Raw genomic sequence first — 6,112 nt, 5'->3', positions numbered from 1 at the left:
ACATGGTGGGGAGGGCTTTGCCATAAGACCTGAGCTTTTGCTCAGCAGTCCCCTACCCACTGCATTTGAGAGGCGTATGCACGTGCTACGGTGGTGATTGAGGCCAGATGGGTGCTCAGAACTGGTACTCCTTCACCTGCCCTCAAGTGCTGGGGTGTGGGCTTGGGGTAAGTCTCTGTGGGTTGGTGAGTTTAGCTCGTGTTCAAACATGCGGGGAAATGAGCTCACCCATTTCTGCCTCTTTGCAGGACCCTGCTCCGGCAGGCAGCGCCACGCTGTCCAAGCTCTGGAGTTCTGGTGCTGCTCCAAGGCCGCCAGCCTTGCAAAGGAGATGGTTTTGTTTAGTTTGCTTATATGAAGAAAAAGTCTGTCAAAATAGGGATTTAGAATGGGGCGGGGGGAGCAGGAAGTCTTCCTGTTGGCATTTATTAGAAGGGAAATGAATGTTTTATGTTCAGGGGCCCTGCTGGATGTGCAGTGCTCGGGGACAGTGGTGTGGTGAAAGCCTCCTGACTTCTTGAGTGCGGGGTGTGAATGTGATCTGGAATAAGCAAGAAAGGGCTAAATATAGAAGCCGCTGAAAGGGGGCCTCTGCCCCTGCTGCTGGAGGCAGCAAGTTCTGCCTATTGTTCCGGTCACATTCTTGTGTCCCACGATGGGGCCTCTGTGATGGAATAAAATGAAGAGAAACAGATGGGAAAACAATAATGCAAGGAACAGGCCTTGAGCTTTGCTGGAAGCTTCCAAAACCCCATAAATCCCCAAATGCATTTGTGCTGGATTAGGGAACTGAAGCAAAGCAAGGGCCAAGTACTTGCCTTCCTGCGCCCCATGTGCTCTTGTTGCACAGAGACAGCTCTCTATGGGGGCTCTACCTTGCAACAAATGATTGTAGTGGCAACTCTGTTTCTTTAATCTTTTAATTCTGGCAACTTCCCTGGCTGTCCTTTCTCTGCACTCCTGACCTCTTTGTCTTGCCAGGCCTGTGGATAAAGTGAGTGCGCAACGAGCCAGCCCACCTTTCCATCCTTCTCATGTACAACTGAGCTGTCTGCAAGCAAAACATGGTGGGACCCTTGCAAGGCAGTGGTGCAGTCTCTCTGAGTTGCTGGTAAGTGCTCTATAGAAAGGAATAACCATTAGTGACTGTGAGCCTCTTGGAAGGAGAGAGGGACTGACTTGAGTGCTGAGCAGGGAATATGACCTTCCTGAAATATCATGTTTGGTGACCATAAAGGTGTCAAAGCAATTGGAAGTCCTGACCCAGCCACAGTTCGCTTTTTGTTCGTGTTTGAAATCGGTGCACGATGTTTTCCTCAGCAGATTGTTACTGTAGTATCCCTTCCTTGAGTGTGAGTGTGCAAAACCCTCAGCGAGCAGCAGGGAGGATGAATGAATGAAGTTTGGTGCTTTCTGCAGAGCTCTGCTTTACCTTGCAAAAAGCAAACGAATTGTTTACTCAGCTACCTGTCTGTGAATTGGCTTTGCTCACACTCAGCCAAAAACTACAACTGTTTCTTCCCCTAATAGCTTATTTGCTGCTGTCTTTTTGAGATGAAGCAGTTCCCAAGGGAATCAGACCAAGGTTGCAGCTGTCCCAGGGGAGGAGTGAGGCAGTACTGTGGGGAGCAGGGGACAGGATGGGGTGTAAAATGAGGTCTTAGTTTGAACCATCCATCTTGTGAAACCTCATCTTCAGGCTCTGAGGCAGGAGGAACTGCACATGCTGAAGCTGTGCTGCTGCAGCTGTGCTGTTACAGCATGGGAGCTAAGTCATTTAAAGCCAGATAGGGATCTATACACCAGCGATCTTCACCCTTATTAAAATTCCCCTTTTCTCCCCCTGTTCCTTTCCCCAAGCATATATTCTTTCAGTCACCCTCCTCCCCGATATGTTTGCTCTTTCCAACCACTGCTCCATGTTGAACAGCTGTTGCTGCTCTGAATGGACAGATATATCCCTATGCAAGCAAAGAAATGGTGAAACTATTCATGTGTTGAAGTGGCTTGGTCCAAAGCTACTGAAACCAACAGCCAGGCTCACATTGTGTTTAATGGCCTTTGAATTAGGCTTGATGTTACTCAGGCAGTTGCATTTGCAGGATACAGGTTTTCTGTGTGGCTCGTCACTATACTAGGGGGTATTTTGTACAGACAGATGTGTACTCTGGGATTGTAATGACATAGTTTATTAACTTTATTGTTCCTTGCATGTGAGTGGGAGATTTTTTTTTCATTGAAATTATAGAGTGTTTATGCCCTTTTGTTCTTTGTGTACATGAAACCGCATAGGAACCACCAAGTTGCTGGTAAAAAGCGAACTTGAAATTGACACAAAACCCTGTTGTGCACCAGGGAGTGCATTGCTTCCTTTGACCCAGCGTTATGCTGCCAAACTCGTTTCATATCCTGTATCCCCTCCTGTGCTGCAGCACTGTGGTGCAGCTGATGTGCTCTTGTGTCACTGCTTCTACAGCTAAGTATAAGGAGCACACCTAACAAAGTGTATTTCAAAGGCGAGGCCACTCAAGTGCAACGGGTCCCTGCTCCAGTTCATGTGTTCGCATGTGCCGCCTTGGACGACTGTCCTCAGAAAGCACGCCGAGGACAGGGAACTGCTCCTGCCAGCCCTGTGGTGCTACAGGAAATGAATCTTCCTGTTTTGTTACCTACCTTGGTTCTATTTAGGGCGAGCCCTGCTTTCTGCCGAGAGCTGAACAAGGGACCGATGGAGGTAGATTTCATGAGGAACATGAAATCTGTCCTTCTTTCTTTGGGCTTGGAGCCACTGGGAGCCTTTTCGTGCCATCTGAATGGGATGTGGGAGGAAGCAGGGGAGGAGGAAAAAGACTTCAGGCCGATTTTCTCTGTTAGGATCTGACTCCCATTCCTGTTGTCTCAGGGGAGAGTGGTTTACACCACCAGTCAATGACCTTTTCTCAAATGCAAAGTAAATATTTTCTCAGCAGACTAACCATTGTGAAAGGAACAGTAGAAGGCAGGGAGATGGCAGGTAGCTTTAGAGATCTTAGGTCCAGTACCGCAGAGCTAGGGTGGATAACACCAGTGAAGCCAGCAGGAAGAGACCTCTCTATCTTTTAGAGAGGCAGCTGTGCAGTCTGCGCAGAGGTGGGGAGAGTGGAGTCCGGCTCACAAAGTGAGGAACAAAGAAAGAAAAGTCAGGGTCTTTGGTAGGTGTAAGCTCATTAGCTCAGAGGTGAAGGAAGGAGAGAATCCTCCTGTTTGCCTTGTCTCACTTCTGAGGTACCAGCTAAAGCCTTTTTTATTTGTGTAGGCAAGAGTCACTTTGGTCAAATGCAGTTACTGTTAAGAGGAAAAAAAACCAACCCCAAACCAGCACATAGTAGGGCATAAACAGTTGAATCCTCAATTAATCAGCTGAACACATGGAAGAAAAATGTTTGGGCTTGAATGAAGTATCAAATTCCATTTGGGTGGGATGGCGTTCAGTAATGCCACACTGCAGTGTTTTGTTTTGGAAACAAACCATAGTCATTTAATCCTTTCTTAACATTGAAGCTATTCTGTAATTTGCAATTTGAAAGTGCAGCTTGGGGGAGCTGATTGCATTTCTCAGTGTAGCCTGTTCCTTGTGCTACACACAACCCTGTTTGGGTTTTTTTGTGTTTACGCTGTGAGAGCTGGTGGGAAGGTCTGCCTTTTGGAGCAAGCGAACTGATTGATTTCACAAACAAAACTGAATGTGAGCAGAACTATCTTCATGTTCAGTGCCCTACAGACCCCTTGGCCCTGAGGAATACAGTGACTGGAGGGAGCTGTTAGGTCTCATCGCTGTTAGAGACATGGGCTCTTGGCTAAGAGAGACTGGGAGTGATTGTGTGAAAGCAGGAGCCCACCTAAATAGCAATGCTTGCATTGTGTTGCATATATGGTCTGACTTGCAGGAAGAAGGAAAATTTCCTCCTTTTGTGATTTTTAGATACTATTAAAACTTGCTATACCTCAGCCCCCAGATGCCCGCTCCATTTTTGAAATCACAGTGGTATCAAGTCCTCTCCTACGCAGTTTTGAAGTAGATTCTCTAAGAGTGCTTTTGCCCTTGATATGGGTAGTTTGGTCTGCTTTAGAGCTCTGCACCATCTCGAAACTAGTTTATCTTGAAGCACGAAGGATTCTTACTGCAGTCCCTCAAGGCCTCATTGTGCTTGTCCCTGTACAATCACAGTGCTTAGCTGGAGGCATTCACTTTTTGGAAAGAGTAGTCAAAGGAGCGACTTGCCCAAGGGTGCGGAGGTGCTGGGGGAGGCAGTGTGAGAGCAGACAGTAGCTCTCCTGTTGCTGGAGCCAAAGGCTCTGCCATCGGCCAGCTTCCTCCCTGCTTCCTCATGGAGCCTAAGCCTGACCTAATGCTTGTGGTGTTGATACCACTGTGATTTCTACATACAGCCTGGGAATGACCAAGTTTGTTGTTCCTTTAGCAGTCGTTTAGCTTCTGCAATAGAGAACAGATAGAAACAAGTTGAGGCTTGACTTGCTCTATTTCTAACTCTAAGCACCTAAAGTGCACATGGCTGTAATGCTGTAGCAGGTACAGCATCGTTTCAGCTTTGAGGGATAGGGACTCCACCTTCCTGTTATCAAACCACACTGTAAATCAGCACAGTGCTGCAAGCAGATTCTCTGCTGGAGAATCCTTTTTTCTTTTCTTTTTTTTTTTTTTTCTTCCCTTTTGGCAAGTGAATGATGCTTAATGTTACCTTCAACATCATATTGATGCATGTGTAGTTTTTAAAAAATAGTAGCTACTGTCCAGTCCATTCTGCCCCTTCCCATAGCAAACTAATCTCTTGTATGTGTGGCCGGAAAAGCAGCTGTGAATGACTTCAGAAGGTACAGAGCAATGGCAAATCCAGCTGATGATGTATGTTAGCAATATGAATAGCTTACCCCTTTCTCCTGCTCCTTGTCTCTCTTGAAAAGAGTAATGGAAAGTTAAAAGAATTATTTAACATACAATAGATATTTAAAGAAACACTTCTTCCTGTAAAGTGTATGCATGATTATCGACATCATAAGGAAGAGCATTTTGTCTTTCACTCCTGAATGATGGGAACTCATAACGCAGTAAATTACACCAATGTAAAAGTTAATGTACTCAGCTTTAACACGGATATTTTACTGTTATTATCACTATCGAAAGTGACATCCGTCACAGTGACATGCACCCAAAAAAGAAAAAAAAGCCTTGTGTAGTTGTGTCTAATAAGCCCAATTACAGAGCTCTTCTAATGCCTTTTTTAATAACAATTTTGCAGGTCTGTATTATCTCCTATTAATGTGATTTCTCTCCTGTCCATAAATTTCTCAGGATTGCCTTTTCCCCTCCACTTTCCATAATCGCCATTTATTATCCACACGCTTCCCATAAAACAAGGCTATAGGTGACGTAGAGAGATTGATGCTGACCTAGATACAGGCCCACCCCCAGCTTTTTTCTTTCCCCTCAGCAGTAATGTGCTCGTTACAGTGTTGAGGAGTCTTTGGTAAAAGGTTCAGCTTCTCGTAGCAATTGGTGCTAAAAATAATCTCATTAGCTGAAAGTTTGCTTGATCAGCAAAGGAGCTCTTGGGGAAGAGGTACTGGGATGGACTCAAGACGTAAATAAACAAGAGGAAATCATCCCGCTGCCCTCTCGGCTCCAGAACTAACTCGGACCTGCAAGGCAACACACCAGCAATGCTTTCTGTCTGCAGCTCTCTGCAAAAGAGACATAGTTTTGGGGATTTATTTTGATGTTCCCACATTGAGCCTTTTCCATGGACAGCTGAATACTCTGCAGGCCTTGCAAGGCTGCAGCACTTGTAATTGCTGCTGGGGGCTTGAGTACTGGAAAGCAGCCCTCTCTTGGAGGGGACAGGTATGGAGCAGTGCCTGGCTCACTGAAGCAAGGGATTCAGAATAATCTGTGCTGGACTGCAGGCCGCTTTGCTGTGGCTCTTTCCAAACAGCTTTGTGCAATTCTGTGCATTTCTGGAGTCTGCTGGGACTTCCCAGCACGAGCAGCTCATTTCTGCCTGCCCAGGCTTCAAGAAATGCAACAGAGTGCACTTGTCCCTTGTGCCTCACTCCC

Source organism: Fulmarus glacialis, unplaced genomic scaffold (genome assembly GCF_000690835.1).
Source record: "Fulmarus glacialis isolate BGI_N327 unplaced genomic scaffold, ASM69083v1 scaffold580, whole genome shotgun sequence".
Lineage (NCBI taxonomy): Eukaryota > Metazoa > Chordata > Aves > Procellariiformes > Procellariidae > Fulmarus > Fulmarus glacialis.
Note: the sequence above shows the minus strand (reverse complement) of the source record.